Below are 25,868 nucleotides of genomic sequence, written 5' to 3' on the forward strand. Positions count from 1 at the left end.
TATAGTCCAAAACAGTAGATAAAGTAGCATGGAGCAATCAAAAATTATAGATACATTGGAGACGTATCAGGCATCCCCAAGCTTAATTCCTGCTCGTCCTCGAGTAGGTAAATGATAAAAAGAGAATTTTTGATGTGGAGTGATACTTTGGCATAATTTCAATGTAAATCTTCTTAATCATGGTATGAATATTCAGATCCGAAAGGTTCAAGACAAAAGTTCATATTGACATAAAAATGATAATACTTCAAGCATACTAATTAAACAATTATGTCATCTCAAAATAACATGGCCAAAGGAAGTTCATCCCTACAAAATCATATAGTTAGGCTATGCTTCATTTTCGTCACACAAAGATGTTCCCAACTTCTATACCCCCGATGACAAGCCAAGCAATTGTTTCATACTCAAATAATCTCAAACTTTTTCAACCTTCACGCAATACATGAGCGCGAGCCATGGACATAGCACTATGGGTGGTATAGAATATGATGATGGGGATTGTGTGGAGAAGACAAAAAAGGAGAAAGTCTCACATCAACGAGGCTAATCAATGAGCTATGGAGATGCCCATCAATTGATGTTAATGCAAGGAGTAGGGATTGCCATGCAACAGATACACTAGAGCTAAGAATGCTCAACAAAAGAAAACTAGTGGGTGTGCATCCAACTTGCTTGCTCATGAAGACCTAGGATATTTTGAGGAAGCCCATCGTTGGAATATACAAGCCAAGTTCTATAATGAAAAATTCCCACTAGTATGAACAAGACAACTTATGAGACTCACTATATGAAATCATGGTGCTACTTTGAAGCACAATATATGAGACTCACTACATGAAGAACAAGGTGCTACTTTGAAGCACAAGTGTGGAAAAAGAGATAGTAGCATTGCCCTTTTTATTTTCTCTTTTTTTGGGCCTTTCTTTTTTTCTTTTTGGCCTTTCTCTCTCTTTTTTTTGATTGGGCAATGCTCTAATAATGATGATCATCACACTTCTATTGACTACAACATAATGATTACAACTCGATGCTAGAACAAGATATGACTCTATATGAATGCCTCCGGCGGTGTACCAGGATGGTGCAATGAATCAAGAGTGACATGTATGAAAAATAATGCATGGTGGCTTTGCCACAAATACGATGTCAACTACAAGATCATGCAATGGCAATATGACAAAAGTAAAGCATGTCATGATGATGATGATGATGGAAGTTGCATGGCAATATATCTCGGAATGGCTATGGAAATGCCATGATAGGTAGGTATGGTGGCTGTTTTGAGGAAGATATAGGGAGGTTTATGTGTGAAAGAGCGTGTCATATCACGGGGTTTGGATGCACCGGCGAAGTTTGCACCAACTCTCAATGTGAGAAAGGGCAATGCACGGTACCGAAGAGGCTAGCAAATGGCGGAAAGGTAAAAATGCGTATAATCCATGGACTCAACATTAGTCAAAAGAACTCATATACTTATTGCAAAAATTTAGAAGTCATCAAAAATCAAGTACTACGCGCATGATCCTAGGGGGATAGATTGGTAGGAAAAGACCATCGCTCGTCCCCGACCGCCACTCATAAGGATGCACAAGCCAGGTACACTTCATGTTTCAAATTTGTTACACAACTTTAACCATACGTGCATGCTACGGGACTTGCTAACTTCAACACAAGTATTTCTCAAATTCACAACTACTCAACTAGCACGACTATGATATTATCACCTCCATATCTCAAAACAAGTATCAAGCATCAAACTTATCTTAGTATTCAACCCACTAAAAAGAAAGTTTCACATATCTTGAATACCAAGTATATTAACATTAAGCAAATTACCATGCTATTAACGACTCTCAAAATAATCTAATTGAAGCATGAGAGATCAAGTTTATTTAAAACAAACCACCACCGTGCTCTAAAAAGATCTAAGTGAAGCACTAGAGCAAAAATTATCACGCTCAAAAAGATATAAGTGAAGCACATAGAGTAAACTATCAAGCTCAAAAGATATAAGTGAAGCACATAGAGTATTCTAACAAATTTCAATTCATACATGGCTCTCTCAAAAGGTGTGTACAGCAAGGATGATTGTGGTAGACTAACAAGCAAAGACACAAATAATACAAGACGCTCCAAGAAAAACACATATCATGTGGTGAATAAAAATATAGCTCCAAGTAAATTACCGATGGAAGTGGACGAAAGAGGGGATGCCTTCCGGGGCATCCCCAAGCTTTGAATTTTTGGTGTCCTTGGATTATCTTGGGGGTGCCATGGGCATCCCCAAGCTTAGGCTCTTGCCACTCCTTGTTCCATAATCCATCAAAAGAATTCACCCAAAACTTGAAAACTTCACAACACAAAACTCAGTAGAAATCTCGTGAGCTCCGTTAGAGAAAGAAAACAAAAGACTACTTTAAGGTACTGTAGTGAACTTGTTCTTTATTTGTATTGGTGTTAAACCTACTGTATTCCAACTTTTCTATGGTTTATAAACTATTTTACTAGCCATAGATTCATCAAAATAAGCAAACAACACACGCAAAACAGAATCTGTAAAAAACAGAACAGTCTGTAGTAATCTGTTACTAACGCAAACTTCTGGAACCCAAAAAATTCTACCAAAATTAGACGATCTGGGCAATTTGTTTATTGATCAGCAGAAATTGGAATCACTATTTTATCACGTTCTGGTGATTTTTGACAATTCAGGCACTGAGCACAAAGATTCTGGAAATTACAGCAAGATCAAATAACTATCTTCCAAGAAGATCTAATAGGTTTAACTTGGCACAAACACTAACTAAAAGATAAACCACATCTATTGAGTACTTTGATTATGAATCTTTTTATCTAGATTTTTAATGGATTCAATGGTAGCAACTTTGTTTTCAATAATTTCAAGCCTTTGCATAACATGCTCCAAGGTTAACACAGTTCCATTAACCAAAAGGGGAGGTGAGCCAAATAAATCTATTAAAACATTATAGGAATCAAAAGTATGGCTACCCAAAAAATTCCCTCCGGTAATGGTATCAAGGATATATGTATACCAAGGATTAGCACCTACATAAAAATTGCGAAGAAGGACTGAAGTAGATTGCTTTCTGGTAGATCTATTTTGAGCATTGCAAATTCTATACCAAGCATCTTTTAGATTTTCTCCCTCCCTTTGTTTAAAATTTAGCACTTCATTCTTGGGAGATAACGGAGAAGATAAGGAATTCGACATAGCGACAGGTAAGCAAACTAACACATGAGCAAACAAAAGGCAAAGGGAAAGAGAGGGCGAATAAAACGGTAAGGGTGAAGTGGGGGAGAGGAAAACGAGAGGCAAATGGCAAATAATGTAATGCGAGAGATAGAGATTGTGATGGGTACTTGGTATGTTGAGTTTTGCGTAGGCTTCCCCGGCAACGGCGCCAGAAATGGCTCGTTGACGGGAGAGTAAATCTTGACTTGACTTGGCGTAGGCCTCCCCGGCAACGGCGCCAGAAATCCTTCTTGCTACGTCTCGAGCTAGCGTTGGTTTTCCCCGAAGAGGAGGGGGTGATGCAGCACAGTAGCGTAAGTATTTCCCTCAGTTTTTGAGAACCAAGGTATCAATCCAGTACGAGGTAACGTGCAAGTCCCTCGTACCTGCACAAAACGGTAGCAACTCGCAACCAACACTTAGGGGTTGTCAATCCCTTCACGGTCACTTACGAGAGTGAGATCTGATAGAGATAATATTTTTGGTATTTTTGGTATAAAGATGCAAAGTAAAAAGTAAAAGCAAAACAAGTAAAATAAAGTAATGGAGATTGATATGATGAGAATAGACCCGGGGGCCATAGGTTTCACTAGTGGCTTCTCTCAAGAGCATAGATATTCTACGGTGGGTGAACAAATTACTGTTGAGCAATTGATAGAATTGAGCATAGTTATGAGGTTATCTAGGTATGATCATGTATATAGGCATCACGTCCGTGACAAGTAGACCGACTCCTGCCTGCATCTACTACTATTACTCCACTCATCGACCGCTATCCAGCATGCATCTAGAGTATTAAGTTAAAAACAGAGTAACGCCTTAAGCAAGATGACATGATGTAGAGGAATAAATTCATGCAATATGATAAATACCCCATCTTGTTATCCTCGATGGCAACAATACAATACGTGCCTTGCAACTCTTTCTTTCACTGAGTAAGGACACCGCAAGATTGAACCCAAAGCTAAGCACTTCTCCCATTGCAAGAACTACCAATCTAGTTGGCCAAACCAAATGGATAATTCGAAGAGACTTGCAAAGATAACTCAATCATACATAAAAGAATTCAGAGAAGATTCAAATATTATTCATAGATAAGTTGGATCATAAACCCACAATTCATCGGTCTCAACAAACACACCGCAAAAAGAAGATTACATCGAATAGATCTCCACAAGAGAGGGGGATAACATTGTATTGAGATCCAAAAAGAGAGAAGAAGCCATCTAGCTACTAGCTATGGACCCGAAGGTCTGAAGTAAACTACTCACACTTCATCGGAAGGGCTATGGTGTTGATGTAGAAGCCCTCCGTGACGGATGCCCTCTCCGGCGGAGCTCCGGAACAAGCCCCAAGATGGGATCTCGTGGATACAGGAAGTTGCGGCGGTGGAATTAGGTTTTTGGCTCCCTCTCTGGTCTAATGGGGGTACGTAGGTATATATAGGAGGAAGGAGCACATCGGTGGAGTTCCGAGGGGCCCACGAGGCAGGGGGGCGCGCCCAGGGGGGGCGCCCTCCACCCTCGTGACCTCCCCGGAAACTTCTTGGAGTAGGATCCAAGTCTCCTGGATCACGTTCGGTGAGAAGATCACGTTCCCGAAGGTTTCATTCCGTTTGGACTCCATTTGATATTCTATTTCCTCGAAATACTGAAATAGGCAAAAAACAGCAATTCTGGGCTGGGCCTCCGGTTAATAGGTTAGTCCCAAAAATAATATAAAAGTGGAAAATAAAGCCCAATATAGTCCAAAACAGTAGATAAAGTAGCATGGAGCAATCAAAAATTATAGATACGTTGGAGATGTATCACGGGCGCACACCATGGTGCCGTCCGGGAGCACCTTTCCCTCGATGGCGCCGACGAGGTGCCGGTTCCCTTATCTTAGCGAAGATGAAGATCAATCGATGGAGAAATTAATTGGAGAGATGATAGGACGACAGAAACGTTGGAAAATCAATCGATGGAGTTATTGGGAGGTGAGAAGACAAGGAAGGAAGACCCACCGGGAGAGGTGTGGAGCACGGCAGAGGTCAACTCTTCGGCTGTAGATCTAAGCCACCGAGAAGTTGCGAGAGTCGGCCTTATGAGGGAGCCCGTGGTCAGCCTAGGATGGGTCCTTCTCCTGGTGGTAACTGAACGCTAAGGCTGGTCATAGTGGGGAGTAACTTATACTAGTGTCATGCATATGACACTAGGCTAAGTTATTATCTTTATAATGCAAAGTAACATAGTAGTAGTATCATAGACGGCTTCATTTATTATCTTGTAGACTCATCTTGTATTGGGAAGCGCTATGTTACAGTAACATATTATGTTACTACTTCTCATTAACTACTTGCCATATAAGCAAAAAATTCTTGAAATGCGTTATGTTACTCGCTAAGTTACTCCCACTATGACTAGCCTAATGTGATTGCTTTGCACACAGTCGATCGCTGACCGTAGGAGGAATAAGGCTTTTGATTGGCTGGTTTTACAAACTGATTGATGATGTGGCACAAAGCTAATGTAGACAGTGTGCATGTTAAAAGAATGTTAGATTCGCATAGTGTACTGGCCATCCAACACGGCTTTCCTTCTGCACACGTACCGTTGAGTCAGGAAAATATACGTGACCGCCGCGTTTTGCACGCCGGCTTTCGAGCCCGATAACTGAAGCGCACATTTATCATGTCATTAATTTACACCCGCCGGTTGATTTTCCATCAATCTCTCCATCTTCCATATACACCGGTGCCTTTTCTCCTTCTCGAGGGAATAAATGGAGGAGTAGATGGAGTTGCGCTCCACACAAGAAGTTCCTCATCTGCATGAGAGGATTCATGACCCATTCAGGTTTAGTTCCTGAAGAGCATGGTTAATAGAAGAGCCCACTGTTGGCTCTATGCTCATGCCATGTCACTTGTAGCCTGTACAAAAAAAATCCTATATACTAAGGTTGGCTGTAAACATTGGCTATTGTAATTAATGTTTGCATGCATGAGGAAGTTGGCAACCTCATCTCATTGGAAGGGAGGAAGCAGCTCCGCTGCATGCAATTCTTTTTCCTCGTGTGCTGCGCTAGAGCCGGGCGCTAGCTGAAGCGCCGGCTTGCTTCTCTCTCTTCGCTTCTATCTGCTCCAGCTCAGATTTTGCTGACTTGGAATACCTTATAGCCTGCTGACTAGACTCTATTATACTTGCTCTTAGATACTACTCCACGCCTGTCACCAAATGGTACAAGTCTCGAATAGGAGGTGGAGGCTAGAACTTTCTAGAACCAGCCGGCTGTTGGTGAGAGATGCTGCCTCCCACGCACAGCCACCGCCCGTGTTGTCCTCGCGTTCCCATCAGATTACAAAGTTCATCAGGTACACCACTTCCCATGCCTCATCCGCCCTACAGCGGCATCTGCCGTCGGCTGGATCTGGGCTCTTATTACGGTATCTGTGCATGTAGGTACAGAAGTGAACCGGCGGGACGCGAAGCAGATGATGGGTTTCGTGGGGATGCCCGCGTCATGTTTGGGCACGTTCGCCACACTCGCCGGCCCTGTCAGCCTACGAGAATGGTTCAGCAACCTCCTCTTCGCCGCCACCGTTGCAATCTTCGCTTGTGTGGTTACGTCACGTCCCCTCCTCATCGTGCCTACAGGTCCGGTTCTTAAATCTAGAAAACTGAAAATTTGTTTCTTGATTGAGTTTGTAGAACTGTGTCAAGTAAACTGGTACCAGAGAAACATGCTTTATCATCTCTGTATTTTGACCAATACATTATTTTTACTCATCCAATAAGTTAGCAAGTTGTTATTCTAATTTTTTTCAAAACTGAACATATTACATGATGATACGTCTTTGTCACATGGTGCTGCCATATTTTTTCTACAGATGCTCTTGCAATCATCAGGCAGAGGTAGGAAACTTCCGAGGCTGGGTCATATTTGCGCCCTCGAAGCCGCCTGCATCCTGTTTCAATCCCCTCTCTGTATGAGGTTCTCCCTGATTCCTCCATTTTCCAATCTTCATGAACCATGTTGCTTCTTTGCTTTTTATATTACTGCCATGCAATTGACGCATTGATCATTTTTTTTCCTTGCTTTCCTTTAGTATACAGAGTCAATGTTCATATTATGAATCCCATCTCCAGCCTGCATATACTAACTTAAACCACGAAACATCTTGAGGCATCTCAATTCTCAAAGCAAGGACATGTTGTCTGTTCTAGCTTCCAGCCACACAATTATTGAGAGGTTTGTTGTCATCCTTTAATTTGAAGTTGCAGTTCTTTTCAATAAACACCACAAATGTTTCTAATGAATTGAGAGGTTTGTTGTCATCCTTTAATTTGAAGTTGCAGTTCTTTTCAATAAACACCACAAATGTTTCTAATGAACGCTACTTTATAGTCCAACTATCCTGAGCATAGGGATTTCACAAGATAATACAACACCAGTTAGTGTGGCTTCTGATGATACAGGAAGGAATTGGAAAGAAGTACTGCTCATAGATCTACATACTTAATTAGTAAGACCTTGACTAATTTATAGTCCAACAGAAATTTTTCGTTCACATGAACTCCGGTACAAAGGGAAAAACAGATTTTGCTGAAGATGCTAGTGGCGATTCCAGTGGTATAATAAACTTAAATACCCTGCGGTGTACCATATATTTACCTAATAATAATTCCTCTACTACCGACCAAGTACCCACAACAATGAATACGTACAAGTCACCATTATTGACAGAAAATCAATAAACGAACGTCCTGCCATGTAAATCTTACCCTTCTTCCCTACATTTATTGAATAAAATTAGTATACCTATTCTGATTTGACATTATCTTCTATTCCCACTATTTAACATCAGCGGCACAAAATAAATTTGATCTTGCTGAGAAACGTCTCCAATACAGCAGCTGCCACTTCATGATTTTTTTTCTACATCAGTTTTGTTCTAATGACAGAACCTTGAAAATCATACACTAGATTTTTAAAAAATAAATTCCCATGATGATGGCCATGTCGTTTGCTTCTTATTCTCGTGCATGGGAGCTAAGGGCACATCTTTTAAATAATTTTTCTATAAATCACCAAAATTACCTTAGTCTCTTTTAAAAATATTTTTTTATAAATCACCAAAATCACCTCAGTCTTTTATTGTGTTCTTATAAATATGTAAGCACTATAGTTCCATGGGTTTAAGATTTAGCGAGCCTCTTCTATCAAGTGCCAGCCCTATTTCTAAAAAAATATGTTAGCACTAGAAGTGTTTAGGCCAACCAGTACACAGGATACATACTGTATTTGAATTAAAATGACCTACCCGCAAAAAAAAGGAATTAAAATAACCTGAAAGATGTCACTTTACATAGAGATATCTTACCTTAGTGCTTCAATGTTGTTTTAAGGGAAGACCACTGTGAGCTATTGCAGAGTACTCCCACAAGGAAAAGAATATCTTTCAAGGTAATATGCTTTACATAAATCTAACAATTGAACCAGTTACTTACAATGATCAAACTCACTATACTATCCACTTAATACCCACCTAACAATGCTACAAATTTTACACCATGTAGGGCACCATCGAGCTATGGCACAATGAAGATACATGCTTCAGTTCCCTCCATGCCATGTATAGTATACATAATTGTTGCCTTGATAGCCACCTATTATAGCCGAGATTCTCACACTTCTAGATGTCTTTTACTGGTACAAGACTTCACATATATCATACTGGAGTACATGTATCTGCATCAATTGTTGATATCTGATATTGTCCGCGCATTTTCTGTACAGTTTTGTTGCATCAATTTGGATATCGACTTTTCTCAAATAAATCATCAAGCCATCCCGCAGCAACGTGTGGGGCATCATCTAGTTTGATATGTGGGTGGACCGATGCTTAGGTGTTGTTCTTACTTGAACAAATCTCTTACTTATGATTAACCCCCTCGCAAGCATCTGCAACTACGAAAAAAGTATTAAGATAAAATCTAACCATATCATTAAACTTTTGGATCCAAATCATTCCCTTACGAAATAGCGCATAAACTAAGGTTTAAGCTTCTGTCACTCTAACAACTCATCATCTAATAACTACTCCACAATGCATTCCCTTAGGCCCAAATATGGTGAAGTGTCATGTAGTCGACGCTCATATGACACCACTAGGGAATCACAGCATACATATCATCAAAATATCGAACACATATCAAGTTCACATGATTACTTGCAACAAGATTTCTCCCGTGACCTTAAGAACAAAAGTAACTACTCACAAATGATTAGAGGGGTATTAAATAGCATAATGGATCTGAACATATAATCTTCCACCAAGTAAACCATATAGTAATCAACTACGAGATGTAATCAACACTACTAGTCACCCACAAGTACCAATCTGAGGTTCCTGTACAAAGACTGAACACAAGAGATGAATTAGGGTTTAAGAGGAGATGGTGCTGTTGAAGACGTTGATGGAGATTGCCCTCCCCAAGATGGGAGAGTTGTTGGTGATGATGACGACAATGATTTCCCCCCTCCGGGAGGGAATCGCTCCGTCGAAGGGCAAAAGTGCTCCTGCCCAAGTTTCGCCTCGGGAGGGCGGCGATTTGTACCGAAAGTCCTCGCCTTATTTTTTTTCTAGGCCAAAATGACTTATATACAAGAAGAGGGGCATCGGAGGTTGGCTGAGGAGGACACAACCCACCAGGGCGCGCCTGGGCTCCCTGATGCGCCTAGGTGGGTTGTGCCCACCTGGTGGGCCCCTCCGGTAGTTATTTTCTCTAGTAATTCTTAAATAATGCATAAAAATTCTCCGTGAAGTTTCAGCTTATTTGGAGTTGTGCATAATAGGTAGCTCTGACGTGCTTTTTCAGGTCCAGAATTCCAACTGCCGGTATTTTCCCTCTTTGTGTAAACCTTGCAAATTATGAGAGAAAAGGCATTAGAATTACTCTCAAAAGCATTATGATGCATAAAAACGTTATAAATAACAGTAGGAAAACATGATGCAAAATGGACGTATCAAAGCACAGAAAAGAAAAAAAATGTTTTTTCCTTTCGTAAGTGGCACGGATTTAGTTCTCGTGGAGGCACGGATTTGCTTTCGCAAGAGGCACAGACGTGTCTCTTCGAAAAGGAAAAAAAATTCTCCTAATTTGGTTTCTTCATCCATTTCTTTTTCATGAAAAAAGTTATTTTTCTAGAGCTCCAAAAAGGCTGGATTTTTTTCTCAAAGAAAGGGAGCCAGGAGCCAGGAGATGGGCCAGATGCAAATAAATTTGTATAATGTAGGTTAATTTGTTGTCATGTGGCGAAAAGAGAGAAAGAGAAGAGAGAAAAGGAGAAGAGAAAAAAGAGAGAAGAGAGAAAAGAGAAGGGAGTAAAGAGAGAAAGAGTGAAATAGAGAGGGAAGAGAGGAGAGAAAAGAGAGTAAAAGATTGTTTGAAAATTCTTTTTATAATTTATCTAACATTCTAACAGTTGTGAATGCAGCAATGGACCCAATGTGCCCCAGGTGTGGTGATGACCGTCACGGAAGGTGCGACAGGGTGGTTGAATTGGGGCTGGGATGCTCGAAGGCTGGCCCAAGCAACAATTTCCTCGGGTCCAAATGTTTGCCAGAACAAAACATATGATTGACATTTTTTTCGAAAAGGAGGGCTCCCCGGCCTCTGCATCAGAGTGATGCGTACGGCCATCTTATTAACCAAATAACAAAAAGTGTCAACAAGGTTCCAAAGTCTCCAGTTGATAGAAGGAAAATGCAGCTCACACAGAGCTTAAGAAGGCTAGATACACAAACTAGCCAAGAAAAGATGCCACAACCGGCTGGCTAAAATAGATAGGTAAACTAATTGCCTATCCTATTACATGACCGCCATCCAAACCGGTTGAAGATATCCCGAGCTACCATCTCCCAACGGATAGATCCAGTAACCAAACGCTCCCTGACCTCCATCGGAGTGAGTAGCGACCAAGAACGGATCACTGCCGTAGCTCGGAAAATAACCTGCAAAAAATGAATCCATGATGTTCTGTTAAAAACCAAATCATTTCTGCAATTCCAGATAGTCCACAACAAACCGCAAAGTCCAACCCGAATATGTCTTGCTAAGTCAGGCTCAACCCCGTTAAGCCATGTCCCAAATAATGCATTGACAGAAGTCGGTGGAGTAATATTAAAAGCAATATGGACCGTCCGCCAAAGAACTTTGGCCAACGGGCAATCAAAGAATAACTGCTTAATTGTCTCATCCCGATCACAGAAACTACACCTAGTAGGTCCTGTCCAATTACGCTTTATCAAGTTGTCCTTTGTTAAAATAACTTGTTTATGGACAAATCACAGAAACACTTTAATTTTTAAAGGAACTTTGAGAGCCCAAACATACTTGAAAGTTGGAATGGAGTTTGAATTAATAACATCAATATACATTGATTTAACTGTAAATACTCCAGACCTAGTCAAATTTCAGCGTAATCCATCGGGTTGGTGAGAAAGTTGAACCTCCATCAGTCTCCTAACTAGATGGAGCCATTCTTCCCAAGGATTGCCCGCTAGCGACCGTCTAAACTGAATATTAAGGGGGATAGATTGAAATACCGTTGCCACAAATACCTCACGTCGTTGAGCAATCTGATATAAAGACGGATATTGAATGGCTAAAGGTGAGTCGCCAAGCCAAGTATCCTTCCAGAAACGTGTACTTGCATCGTTTCCAATAACAAATCTCGTCCTATTGAACATTGATTGTTTGGCTTTCATTAGCCCTTTCCAGAAAGGCGAATCAGTCAGTCTGACTGCGACCTGGGACAATGTTTTAGTGTGGAGGTACTTGCTGCAGAGGATCTGCGCCCACATGGCCTCAGTCCCGGAAGAAAGCTTCCACAACCACTTACTAAGAAGGCATCTGTTCTTAACTTCAAGATTTTCAATACCAAGACCCCCTTGGTCTTTCGGTTGACAGACGATGTCCCATTTAGCAAGCCGGTATTTTCTTTTAAGATCATCACCCTGCCAGAAGAAACGCGACCGATAGAAGTCCAGTCTTTTCCTAACACCAACCGGGACCTTAAAAAATGATAAAAGGAACATAGGCATACTCGTGAGAACCGAATTAATCAATATCAAACGGCCTCCGTATGACATGAGCTTACCCTTCCAGCAGCTCAGTTTTTTCTCAAATCGATCCTCGATGCACTTCCATTCTCTGTTTGTCAGCCTACGATGGTGTATCGGAATACCAAGGTATGAGAAAGGTAAACTCCCCAACTTGCACCCAAACAATTGCCTATAAGACTCCTGGTCGTCTTTGGCTCTACCAAAGCAGAACAACTCGCTCTTATGAAAGTTAATCTTTAACCCGGTTAATTGTTTAAAAAGGCATAACACCATCTTCATATTTCTCGCCTTGGCCAAATCATGCTCCATAAAGATGATTGTATCATCTGCGTATTGAAGGATGGAAACACCTCCATCAACGAGATGAGATACCAAACCACCCACTTGACCATTCTCCTTAAACACTAACAAATAATGCTCTAGAAGAACAGAACAAGTTGGTTTTACTTAGGCCAGGACCCCTTTAGAGCTTGCATGCTGCAGTTCCAAAGAGAGGTTATTGCTGTAGAGATGAACTTATCATTATCAGGTAGACAATCAGTGAGCCTAATCCATTCCATTGTTTAAGTTTTTTTTACTGTAATTCCATTGTTTAAGGTTGCATGCTTTATGCAGCAAGGTGATGATGTTGAAGAGGGAATTGTATTGTGTCATGCAGAGACTTCAGCTTTCACTTGGGATGTTGCATTACAATTAGAGTCCGTCGTTGGCTTCAGTCGGGTTGGTTAGCAAAGACCGTAGCTAGCTAGACATTAGCGACCCGTTTGGTTCAGCGAAAGTGGTGCGGTTTCTAATCCCCACGCTTTCTGAAATGGTAAACTGTGTTTGGTTCGCGTACTACGTTTTCGGCAGCAGCGGTTTCCAATACGCGGCTTCGCAGAGTCGAAACAAGCCGAAGGTGAGTAGCAAACCGGGTGAAGCCGAACGAACCAAACAAAGCCAGTATCCAGTAAAAAAGAATAGGAAGCAGCGCTTCCCTATACTGAAACCAATTATGTTACCTGAGCAGGAACCAAACGCGTCATAAGTTTCTCCATATACACACAAGTCCACGTCAACAGAAGCAAAGAAAAAAGAGTGTCAAAGGAGATAAGATAACCAACAAGCCAATAGCACTATTAGAAGGAAGGAATGCGGAGTTAACAAGACAACATTGTAGCCACCGCATTGGTCGCAATGATGGAGAAACATTCACAATGAACCCACCGCATTGGCGTGAACGAAAAACGGGTTGGCGAAGAGACTAGGAGTAGAAGATGTGGGGAAGAACGAGGAAGAGAAGAACATCAATTATCCCTTCTATCAATGAATGGTATCTGGGCTGGAGGTGGAGCTTATTGGCGACTAGGAATACATTCAGGTTGCCACTTACCTCCCATGTCAGTGTGCATTTGCGAAGTTGAATGGACCTTTGAGACTGATCTCTATAGTTATTTATTATTTTGTGTCAATAGTATGTGTTAGTTTAATCCACTTTATTATATAATAAATATGAAAAAAAATATCTTTGTTGCAACGCATGACGAAGATGAGGTGGGTGTCATTTGATTTTAAAGAAGGAGTCTCCAGCGAGAAATGTCCCATTACGATGGGAAATCGAGTGAGAAAGGAAGGGTCCGAGAGAAAAAGAGGGCGATACGTTGTGGGGTGGGGTTTTTTGTGTTGGGCCCATGTGTTGGAGATAACATGAGGGATAGTCCGAACAACCGCATTTTTTCCCCATATAAGGTCTAAATTTGAGGCAGCCCAGACTATCCATACGATTAAATTTTGAAGAGCCTACTGAGTGTTCATTTGATGTCCGAACACGTCCGGACATTTGAGAACAAATGAGTTTTGACCTTATAGATAACCTTAATTATTTGTTTAATTAATTTATATATGCATAATCCGTAGCAACGCACCGGCGTTTTGCTAGTTATTATAAGTCATGGCATGAAGAGCACACCGCCGATGGACGTATGATTCCCGATGCCGTTTTAGAGATGACGTGGTGGGCCGGGACACGTACGGACCTGGGGAGCTGACGCGACTCCATTACGAGCGGATGGTGAAAACTGCAAGAATCCGGGTGTCGACATGTTTGAAGATGTTGTCTTTTCATCATTGAGAAAAGGAGATGATTGGCGATTTGACGGATGCCCATGGAGCTCGCGTCCGAAAAGTTGACGGTAATTGCACCGCGCTATTGGAGATTTGGAGCGTAGCTAGCACTAGGAGAAGAGAGCCTCATGATACGGAACCAAGCCCCGTGTCGTCCTGCCCAGGGCGTGCCGGCGGTGATCCCTTGACCTGACGTTCTTGCCGCGAAGCCGGGCGACGCCCGACGGGGCTTTTCTCTCGTGGCGATTCCTTGCTGGCAGCGGAGTGGGCGGGTGGCTTGCGAGTGCGTGGAGGGCACCGACAAACCGATGGAGGTGCTCGGCGTTGGCGGTGAAGAAAGAAGGATGGTCGCTGGCAAGCCTGCACCCCGTGTCCTCGGAGGAGGAACGGCGGCGTGGGGACTTGGGGAGCACGTATGTAGTATTTTCTCCGTCCACAATTACTTGTCGTACAAATGGATATATAATATGTAGATGTATTTTTAGTTCTACATATATTTATTTATGCCTAAACACTGTCTAATGAGTACGTGTGATCCAGCGTTCCCGAGGGGCCGCATTAGAGCCGTCGATCTCGCGCGACCGCATGACACGTGGGCGTGGCGACCCGACCAGGTGGAGAAAAGATTTTTTCGCTTCCCCTTCCTCCATCCTCACCCGTTCCCCAGTCCACTTCACCCTCGGACCGGCGACGAGCCAAATCCCCACCAAATCCCTAGGGCTTCGCCACGAGCGCGGCCGGCGACGGCCCGGCGAAGGATTCCGCATAGCTCGAAACGGGGTGAGGGTGGCGCGTGCGTGCCGAAGAAGGAGGAGAATGTAGGGGCGACGGGGGAGGAGGTGTAATTCTGCGCGAGGCGACGACGACCCCGAGGGACGCGAGATCCTGCTGCTTCAAGGACCCGAGGTTAGTTTACCCATACGTTCTACCCTCGCCCACACATCTCGCGGTTGCTGGGGCTTCGTCGCCGACGCCCTCGTCGTCGACGACCGCAGGAGCAAACTATTGTGCCTTGTTTTTGTAGGCAATGGTAGAAGATAACTAGTCAATAATCAATTTTGAAATGATGCAGGTTTAATCAGTTCAGAGAATAACCAGTATGAAATGTAGGCATTAGGCAAGGAGATAGATATATGTAGGCAATTAGATAGAGTTATGTAGGCAACAATCAATTAGAGAATAAGTAGTAATGTGTGTTTTTGTTTTCTGTATGTAAACAATCGTCGTGCATTTTTGATTTTGTAGGCAATTTTAATCAACATTTTTATAGACATTGTTGTGTGTGTTGTTCGTAGGTAATTAAATTAGCATTATAGGCGATACTGTTGTGCTATCAACAGGCAGTTCTCAGGAATGTTCACCATGTGTTTGTAGGCAACACCAGTGTGTTTTTGTAGGCAATCAGACAGAGATAAGTAGGCAAAACAATGCATAAGCTGTGTTCATAGGCAATCCCGTAGATAATGACGTGTGTTTTTGTGTTTCATCATCTGACAACACATTTTTAGTAGAAAAATACAAGAAGGGGGGCAAAATTCTCACATATTTTTTCTTGCCATGATTTTGTGCCTTTTTTAGGCAGTATTGTAAGATACGTGAGAAAACTACAGATAGTTTTGGCATGGCATGGCGTGGAAGCACTAGTTGTGGTTCTAGTAGTAGTAGCAGATTTCAGAGATGGCGCTAACCTCTGCCATTTTCCTTTTGGTTAGCAACTAAAACTACGCGTCATATATGGCACACATTGTAGCAGGTTGTAACATCCCGGATGTAATTTACCTTATATGTATCCCAACTCTTGCCGTTTCCGGCTTTAAGTTGTTTTATTTCATCGTTGTCGGGTTTTTTGTCTCCGTGTGTTGTTGTCTTTATCATGCATCTCACATCATGTCATCTTGTGCATTGCATTTGCATATGTGTTCGTCTCATGCATCCGAGCATTTTCCCCGTTGTTCATTTTGCATTCCGGCGCTCCTATGTCCTCCGGTGGCCTTTTCTACCTCTTTTCGTGTGCGGGTGTTAAACATTTTCGGATTGGACTGAGACTTGTCATGCGGCCTTGGGTTACTACCGGTAGACCGCCTGTCAAGTTTCGTACCATTTGGACTTCATTTGATACTCCAACGGTTAACCGAGGGACGGAAAAGGCCTTGTGTGTGTTACAGCCCAACACCCTTCCTATTTGGCCCAAAACCCACCAAAAACCTCTCCATCATCTAGAGCATTCGATCACTATCGCGTGACCGAAAACCGCACCTCATTTGGAGCTTCCTAGCTCCCTCTACCTATAAAACTAGCCCCTCCTCCGAAATTTGCGGGTCAATCTCCCCCCTAACCCTAAAAATCTCCTCGCGCAGCCGCCGGACACGTCCGTACCGGGCGGACGAAATCGCCGCCGCCACCCGCGGCGAACCACGTCCCGCCACGTGGCGCGCCGCCACCTTCTCCGCCGCCGGCCCGGGGAGCCCAAGTCGGGCCCCCGAGGCCCATTTGCTGCCCGCGCCTCCCCGCCGCCCTTCCTCGTCGCGCCTTGCCGCCGGCGACGCTCCGCCGCCCTCCGCCGTACCTCGCCGGCCGCCGCGGCTCCACGACGCCGGCGCCCCGCCGCCTCGTGCCTCCCCAAGCTCCGCGCCGCCCATCGTCAGCGCCGCCCGAGGCCGCCGCCCTCCGCCGCGCCTCCTCCCCGGCGAGCTCTCCTCAGCTCCGGCGTCCCCCGTCTCTGGCGAACCTCCGGCGAGCACATCTGCTATAGTAACCGCCCGGATCTGGATCTAGATCTGAGACAAACCTCGGTTGACTTTTTCTTCCCATAACCCTATTTTTATGCAATTTTTGACATGCCATAACTCTGCATCCGTAGCTCCGATTCGTGCATGTAGAATATCAAAATGTTCGTCTCGACGAGTACATCATTTCATCTCATTGCATCATTTTCATTTGAGCTCATCTTGATGCCCGAAATGCTGTTGGAAGAGGGCTATGTGATGAATTTGTCAGATCTGTTTCAGCAAATGGCATTTTGTCATTTTTGTCATGATTAATGTGTGCATGCTATGATCCTGAGCTCTACATGTGTTTTGTTAAATGCCATGCCATCTTTACAGGGGTGTATGCCATGTATTTTTGTGATATTTGTGGTGACTAGCACAAGCTTGCAAAGTAGCGTAATCGTTGATGCTGATTTCAGGGACTTAGAATTTCACTAAGTCCTTGTCCTGATTTTGTTGTTATGCCATATGTTCATGTTGTTTCCTAGTGATCGTTGCCTATTTTGAGGATGATTAGTAAGGATGTTTTGTTAATATTGTGGTGCTCTATCGATCCATGTCTTTATTTGCATTTATGGAGTACCCAAGCTTGAGTCAATCGAGCTCTACTTTTGCTATAAAGTGAATCCTGGCAAATTGTTGACATGTTTAGCGATTTTGCCGAGGATGTTGCTATTGATCCGTGCATGCTATGTTGTTGCTCTTGCCATGTCTAGATTCTATGCTATGTCTTCTTGATGGGTGTATGCTTAGTTTGTCATGCAATGCTCTGTAGTGAGTGCATCGAGCTCGTAAACATGCCTACTCGTTAACTGTTTTGCATGCTCTAGTTTTTCACTAAGTCCGAATCTGTTTATGTTTTTGCCATGTTCACATGCTTGCAATTGTATTTTCTGATCCCTTTTGGCTCAAGGTCACTAAGGGACTTCTGTTAAGTGCTTTGAGTAGCTTCATGCCATGCCTTGCTTTGCCATGTTAAGTTCCTGTAGCATGTAGTTTTCATGCTCTAAAGTGTGTTTCCTGATAATAAATTCCAGACTTGTGTTAATTTCACTAAGTCTGAAACCTGTTATCATTTGCACTTTTTCCATGCTTGTTTGAACCTGTTAATGGATGAACTAGACGTAGCTCAGTGTTCATCTTTTGTCAAGCTTCATGAGTGGATCCCGGCCATGTATTTTGTTGTCATGTTTGAGTGCTGTAGCATTTTTATCTTGATGCATTTAGTTGGTCACTTGCTGATTATCGCAGACCAGTGTCATATTTGTTTTGATTGCCATTTCCAAACCGTGCATCCGATTCCGGTGATTTTTATATCGATTTCAACCGAAATCACCTCACCTTTCCAGTGGCACTCTTGGATTTCCAAGTTGAGGCCAGGTTCAATCATTCCTTGTCAAATCTTGCATATGCATCACATATCGCATCCCGCATATCATACCATGTTTGCATCATGTTGTTTGAGCATTGCACGTGGTTGATTGTGTTCACTTTGCTTGTTGTTCTTGTTTGGGTAGAGCCGGGAGACGAGTTCGTGAACGAGGAGCCGGTTGAGTTCTCTTACAAGGATCAAGGCAACTCTGACAACTTTGCAGGCAAGATGACCATACCCTCGAAATCACTTCTATCTTTGCTTGCTAGATGCTCGCTCTTGCTATGTCTATGCTACGATACCTACCACTTACTTATCATGCCTCCCAAATTGCCATATCAAACCTCTAACCCACCATGTCCTAGCAAACCGTTGTTTGGCTATGTTACCGCTTTGCTCAGCCCCTCTTATAGCGTTGCTAGTTGCAGGTGAAGATTGGAGATCGTTCCTTGTTGGAACATTGTTTATTGTTGGGATACCACCATATTATCTTGTTTATCTTAATGCATCTATATACTTGGTAAAGGGTGGAAGGCTCGGCCTTTTGCCTGGTGTTTTGTTCCACTCTTGCCGCCCTAGTTTCCGTCATATCGGTGTTATGTTACCGGATTTTGCGTTCCTTACACGGTTGGGTTATAATGGGAACCCCTTGACAGTTCGCCTTGAATAAAACTCCTCCAGCAATACCCAACCTTGGTTTTACCATTTTCCACCCAGCCTCTTTTCCCTTGGGTTTCCAGAGCCCGAGGGTCATCTTTATTTAACCCCCCGGGTCAGTGCTCCTCTGAGTGTTGGTCCACCTCATCAGCCGCCGGTGGCCATCAGGGGCAACTCTGGGCTGGCCTACCGGAAGTTTGGACAATCTGAGTGTGCCCTGAGAACGAGATATGTGCAGCTCCTATCGGGATTTGTCGGCACATTCGGGCGGTGTTGCTGGACTTGTTTTACCATTGTCGAGGATGTCTTGTAACCGGGATGCCAAGTCTGATCGGATTGTCTTGGGAGAAGGAATATCCTTCGTTGATCGTGAGAGCTTGTGATGGGCTAAGTTGGGACGCCCCTGTAGGGATTTGAACTTTCGAAATCCATGCCCGTGGTTATGGGCAGATGGAAATTTGTTAATGTCCGGTTGTATATAACCTGAAACTTAACTTATTTAAAATGAATCAACCGCGTGTGTAACCGTGATGGTCTCTTTTCGGCGGAGTCCGGAAAGTGAACACGGTGTTGGAGTAATGCTTGACGTAGGTTGTTCTAGGATCACTTCTTGATCATAGTTGTTCGTCCGTGTTTTGCCTTCTCTTCTCACTGTCTTTTGTGAATAGGTTAGCCACCATATATGCTAGTCGCTTGCTGCAGCTCCACATCGTACCTTGTCTTACCTATAAGCTTAAATAGTCTTGATCGCGAGGGTGCGAGATTGCTGAGTCCCCATGGCTCACATATTACTTCCAAACCAGATGCAGGGACCGATGATATCGTTCCAGACGATGTTCTTGAGCTCAAGTGGGAGTTCGATGAAGACTCTCGTTGTTACTATGTGTCTTTCCCAGATGATTAGTAGTGGTGCCCAGTTGGGGCGATCGGGGACTTTGTCGCATGTGGGGGTTGATCTTTATTTTGGTACCGTCGTCGGACCATGAGTGTATTGGATGATTGTAATATTATTCATGTATTTGTGTGACGTGGCGAGTGTAAGCCAACTATGTATCTTTTGCCTTTTTATTTGTTTACATGGGTTGTTGTGAAGATTACCTTACTTGCGACATTGCTTTCAATGCGGTTATGCCTCTAAGTCATGCTTCGACATGTAGGCGATATAGCCGCATCGAGGGCGTTATACAGGTAGTCAGGATGAGAAAGTTTTACTATGTAGCATATACACAGTTTTTTCAATATAAACCGAGGAAACCCCCTGACGAGAACAGATTATGAACTGACTCTCATGTTTGCTGGAGGTAAACGTGTGACTCCTGCATTAAGATTCAGGACTCATATAGGTATTTGTTGTAGTAGCTCCTAGTGCATAAGATTGGCATCTTTGCCGCGTTTTTTCTCTGGAGAACTATGCTTTGGAAGTTTGACTTCATATTCAAAGAATAGGTTGCTTGAGTACGTAATTACCTCGAAATCTCATGTATGTTTTCATGTTATCTGGATTCGACTTGAAACCATATGTGGACACTCGATTTTTAGTAACTGAACTTTTTGTCATTTTTAAAAGTTAAATGCACTGCTGCTTTGATTGAGCTCTGAGTAATCAATCACCTTGAAATCTCATATGAAGTAATCAATCACCTCGAAATCTCATATGATGTTTTATATAAGCTGGATTTTGGTACTTTGATGTGTGGGACTCAATTTTAGTAACTGGAAAACATCATTTTTTAGAAGTTAGATGTGCCGGTACTCGAAGCATTTGTGCAGTTTTTTTCCGCAGCTGATGTGATGGAGTGAAGCTCTGAGCAGATTTCCACAAAATTTTCCCTCTTTTTTGGTGCATTGGATTTTGGGTGGTGGCAGAGTTTGCACCATGCTAGCCCCCAGTCTGCTGTTTTTGCTCGGCCACATTTGCAAGCGCAAGCAATAGTAGGATTAATTTCAGTAATCACACGTTTAAATGTAAACAATGTTGTACATGTATATGTGCAGGCATCTTCATTTGTATACAAGGCATTTTGTGTCAAAAAATTTTATTTACTTAGTAGGAAATTTGTTTCAGCCAAAACACTAAATCACCCACCCCACAATTTAACCACATAGTTTCAGACTACTGTCTATGCAGGCAACTAAGTCATTTTCTACCTGCAATTTTACTTTCTGTTTTCCAACTATGAGATTTCTAAATCATTTTTGCCCACTAATAGTAGAGCAACTTCAGTTTAGTGGGCAATTTTACCAACTAGTTTCAAACTAATTTTTGCAAAGCTTGAAGGCAACTAAGTCATTTTTCAACCTGCAAATTTCACCACCAGAAACTGAAATATTTCTGTGAGTCTCTTATTTTCCTGTTGGGCCCGCGTTAGCGCACAGGGAAATGGGCTTCTACTGTCGGGCCGCAACTGCACACCAGGAATGGATTTCTTTTCCTTTGCGCTCGTCCATCGACACACAGGAATAATAATATACCTGTCGGTCGGTTCTCGGCCCACAGGAATAGCCCATTTGGTGCCACGGATTCATCTAATTCGCGCCAAAGGTAGCCCATGTCCCGCCGCTTTGCCAATTCGAGCCTGCCGTTTTTCTCAAAAAAATAACATATGGGCTCTATCCCCAGATCGCTCCCAGACCTAGCTCACTCACGAACATTCTCCCCCAAATCTCAGCCCCCAACCTAGCTCTCTCTCCATCGGCCGGCGGCCGGCTGCACCCCGAGTCCCTCGCCGTCGGCTGCGCCCCCAAATCCCTCGCCTATTCCATTCTCTCGTTCGCCCCCTCTGCCCCCAAATCCCTTGCCTCTTCCATCCTCTCGTCCGTCCCCTCCGCCCGATTCACTGGTCAGTAGCCCAATGACTCGCTGCCTCCGAAGTGTTGTCGGCAAAGCTTCCCGCAGCTTCCAGAAGAGGGTCGTCGTCAACGACCCCGTGGCCGCCGTCACTCGACCACCGCATCCTTCCCTGAGCGGTGCCCTTTCCAATCCAGGTACCACCCTTTCCTCCCTTTCCTGTACAGGTGACGCTCATATGGTATATGAGATTTGTTTGTGGTAAGTGGCAGAGGAGCCCATATGGCCGAATCTTTCATTGTGCTGGTATTACATGCCTAATCCATCTAGGAATAAGATGGATTTGATAGAGTTGGGGGTTGTGGTTGTTACCCATCCACGGCATAGTATTAGGCCCTATCAGATTTGTGCTGAAAAAAAATACAAATCTGTACGCCTACCCTGATTTGGCACTTGTTTTTTTAGTAGACTATCAAATACTTTGTCTTGCTGATTAGACTACCAAATACCAAAATCTAAGTCGAATCTTTAGCTTACATCTCCCAGGTTACAGGACTTCTGAAGTCATTTCACTTGTTGACGAGAAAGAAAACATAGTTAAACTGCTGATTGTCAAGGTAGTGGTCAGTACTACATGCTTGTTGTCGTTTAATATTGGTTGATTTATCAAATATATTCTATGCATGTCTTGTTTTCTGGTCTGATAATGCTTACCAAAGGTTTTTATTATTGTGTTGCTGTGATTGTTTTTTGAGCTCTTTCTTTTTCATTTCGTACTATCCTTATGCTAATTATCTTAAATTGTTATGTTGTGTGTAATAGGATTAGATCTTGGATTTGCTAGTGGATTTTGGGAGTTTCTTAGCCTGCTTGGTGACTCCATATTTTTCACTATTTCAGCAAGTCTTTGGTAAGCATTAAACTTTCAGCATTACATTTTTATCTTATGTGTACATCTGTTTGCTTCCAATTGCTATATATGTATTATTGTTGCTAAATAACTCATATTAAGTATGATATGTTGAGGTTAAATAAGCAAATAGCTGATCTATTCCATTTTCAACACATAATTTGTTAAATGGTAGATCGTGCATGGATGTATAATGGTTGGCAGTATGGTCAAATTCCCTCTAACCTATGGCTTGAACAAACCAACCGATTTCTAGAGCATGCATTCTCCTTTCCCGGCGTAGCCCAAGGTGGTAAAATCAGGTGGCCATGTGCCAAGTGTCGTAATTATAATAAGCACGGTAGGGATGAGGTAGAGAAACACTTGTATAAATACGGGTTCAGGGAAAACTATGAAACGTGGATAGAACATGGTGAGAAGTATGTTCCTAGCCAACAGGGATCTTCCTTTGCCACAAACTGTGCTAGGCATGATGAAATCTTTCCCGGCGTAGCCGAAGGTGGTAATTCCTGATAAAACTAAAGATAATGTGAAGGCAAGAAAAGATCTAGCTGAAATTTGCAACCGTCCTTCGATGCACTTGAAATTGAAGGACAATGGGAAGTGGGAGAAGCCAAGAGCACCTTTTGTCATCGATAAGAAGGATGTGATAACCATTCTGAAATGGTTCCAAGAGCTGAAGTTCCTTGATGGGTATGCATCAAGCTTTAGACGGGGATTTAGCCTACTACACAGAAAGATTTTTGGCCTCAAAAGTCATGATTACCATATCTTCATGGAACGCCTACTTCCTGTTGCATTTCGTGGCTTCCTTCTAGAGGACATATGGAAGTGTCTAGCAGAGCTAAGTTATTTCTATAGGCAGCTATGTGCAAAAGAACTTAGCAAGGATACCATACGTTCACTTGAGGAGAATGTTGTTGTTCTTGTATGCAAATTGGAGAAGATATTCCCTCCTGGTTTCTTCAATCCCATGCAACATTTAATCATACATCTTCCATACCAAGCTCGTCTAGGAGGTCCTGTATTAGCTCGATGGATGTACATCTATGAAAGGTAATCATCCATTTCCCTTATGAAGCTTGGCTAGAATGTTGTTGTTCTTGTATGTTCTTGCTCGTCTTCTTATCACCAACTATTTGTTCTGTTTGCAAGTTTACAAGTAAAAATTACTATTGTTCTAGGATGATTACTGTGATTTGGCTAGAGCCGCACATCCTGATGATTGGGAGGAGCGAGAGTTAGATGGGCAAATGTTATATGAGTCATCAGGTGGCATTCCTCATGGGCGACTAGCAATAGCGGATGGAGCAATTAAGAAGGCTGATGTTATCTCAATAGCTAGAGAGAAGAAACTGAGGCCGTTATCTTCAACATCATTTCGGTGAACTATTCAAAAAAACGAAGAACTGAAGCAACGAGCTATTCAAGAAAACGAAGAACTGAAGCGACGTAATGAGAACCTTCAAAAGATAGTGGATATGCATGGAAGACTTTTCTTGGTACTTGCAAATTTGTGTACATGTTGCAGATTGATTGTTCAAACCAGCTATTCTAATGTTGCATACTTGTTCATAGGCCCTTCTTAAGGAGATGGGAAAAGAACTACCAGAGGAGCTACGCCAAGGAGAAAGTTTCCAACCACATGTAAGTACATTACTTCCTGAAACTTTTTTCTCAAACTGATGGTCAGCCAACCATTGCAAATAAAGAGTATTATGTTATTTGAGTAGCCATTAGCCATATCATGAATATCTTAGATCTTATTGATTGGTAAGGTACTTTATACAGATTTAGCTTGATAGATGGCACTACTTCCTCTCAACCCCCCCCCCCCCCACACACACAAATATGTTGAGATATGCTTGTGGGAGTGCATCTTGATTCCTGCATGCACATGTAGTCCCAACTTAAGTGAATTTACACCATAATTCATTATATTTTTCTAGGATCTCAATTTTTGGTCACTCTCATTTAGTTAAATTTATCATACTTAAGTTCTTGGCCAAATCTGTTCGAAACACCATTTGTGGTAGATGCTCATTGTTTATTCTGACCATCCTCTCTTAGTTAAAATTACTACTAACGTTGTTGGCCAAATCTGTCCAAAATGGGTGTGTTGATGGTTTACTCACAAAAGGCCATTTGGTTTTATTATCATTTATATTTTCTACCTGATGGTTTACTGCAACTTTTAATTGAGAAGCCTTTTCTGGTTTGCTTCATAACCTCTCCTGGTTTGTCTAAATAAATAATCCTATGTAGGGGGGCACAAATTCATCTCAAATTGGAACCCAAGCACTTGATGACAACACCGGTGATGGTGATTTGGGTGGGACTGTTGGCGGTGACAACTCCAATGGGAATATTGGCAACATGGCTATTGGTGCAACTAACCTTCACTCCAACAACCTGGAAAGCGAGGCTTAGAGTGGTAGTAACCTGGGCAGTGCCTTTGTTGACTTAGAGCAGGGTAACACAACTTTGGAACTAATGGTGGTGTTGGTAACAGAGTAGCATTTTGGAAGTTGCAATAGACACTAGGGGCAGGTTATCTACTTCTGTGAAGTATGTTGTATTTTGTTTGTAATGCACTGGAGCTTATCCTTGAAACTTGCAAGTTGAACAATTTATCTTTTGTTGTCGAGAACAGTTATGTACTTAGATGTGCAAAACTAAATCTTATCAGTCCAATTTATGGTAGTGGTTGACACAAGGATCATCATGGTATAATTTGCGTTGATAGATGCAGTATACAAATTCAAATGGATCATTAAGCTGCACCATCCATTGCTGGCGGTTTTGGGCCGACAGGACTAATAATTCTGGTTGTGACATGTACAAATTCCTGTCGGGCACGAACTCACAGCGAAATGTAATGAGTATTCCTGTCGGTGATGAACTG

The 25,868-nt window shown here is 42.7% G+C and overlaps 1 long non-coding RNA gene across 1 annotated transcript; it reads left to right on the plus strand.

Moving 5' to 3' along the window:
• Nucleotides 1–22,598: 22,598 nt before the first annotated feature.
• On the plus strand, nt 22,599–24,465 carry LOC147992701 (uncharacterized). The gene is made up of 3 exons (XR_015615388.1): nt 22,599–22,670; nt 22,876–22,963; nt 24,148–24,465. It is a non-coding gene; the product is annotated as an uncharacterized LOC147992701 (long non-coding RNA).
• The last annotated feature ends 1,403 nt before the right edge of the window (nt 24,466–25,868 follow it).

The sequence above is a fragment of the Triticum urartu genome, chromosome 1A (assembly GCF_056163025.1).
Source record: "Triticum urartu cultivar PI428250 chromosome 1A, HENAU_Tu73, whole genome shotgun sequence".
Lineage (NCBI taxonomy): Eukaryota > Viridiplantae > Streptophyta > Magnoliopsida > Poales > Poaceae > Triticum > Triticum urartu.